Genomic DNA, 829 nt, shown 5'->3' with positions numbered 1-829 from the left:
TATTTTCAGACTTACACATTTACCCAAAACTTTACCTCCTATTTTTACTTTTTCTAAAAAACACTGGAAGATGTGCTCCATCCAGTATGATGGATGAAACCAAGTCAGAGGAAGCCATGGGCTGCAGGAATAAGGAGGTCTCGTGTAGGAGGATGCGAATGTCAGAGAGGCTGCTGGTCACCAGGCCTAGAAAACACCCACCTCAGAAAGGACCAGGTGGACAATGCAGGTGTGAGGACAGACCCCAAGTACAAAGGAGAATTGGTGGATTTTATGAGGTTTCCCAATAATTGGGAAATTGTTACCAGGAGTTTCAAACATCTACCTGAGCACTTGGAAATAATTCTAACTTGGGAAATAGAAAATTATGAATTGAAATAAAAAGACAGATTAAGTTCAAGAAAATACCATGTATAAAATGTAATCACACTTGACTTATGAAGGAAGAATTTTTATGTAGTCAGAATGATGCAAGCAATGACCAAAACTTGTAGTCTACATATATTCTGGAAAATTGGGTGAGGGAAAGTACATGAGTGTGTGTGTCTCTGTGTGTCTGTCTGTGTATGTGTGACTATCTGTGGGTGTGAGTGTGAATATATGAAGTTGAATTCTCAACTCACATAGCAGTAAACGGTTAAATCTTGTCTAAAATGGTTAAGCGAGAAATACAGAGTTGTTATTTAGAAATATGAATATGAATTTCAGAAGAATTCTCAAAGTGTCCACATTTGAGAAGTAGGGAGATGAAGAGAGTGCCATTGCAAATTTTACACACAAACACACACACACGCAGTCAGATGCAAACACACTAAAACACATACCTTTA

This window comes from Galeopterus variegatus, unplaced genomic scaffold, assembly GCF_000696425.1.
Source record: "Galeopterus variegatus unplaced genomic scaffold, G_variegatus-3.0.2 Scaffold11861, whole genome shotgun sequence".
Lineage (NCBI taxonomy): Eukaryota > Metazoa > Chordata > Mammalia > Dermoptera > Cynocephalidae > Galeopterus > Galeopterus variegatus.
This window is presented reverse-complemented; position numbering follows the sequence as displayed.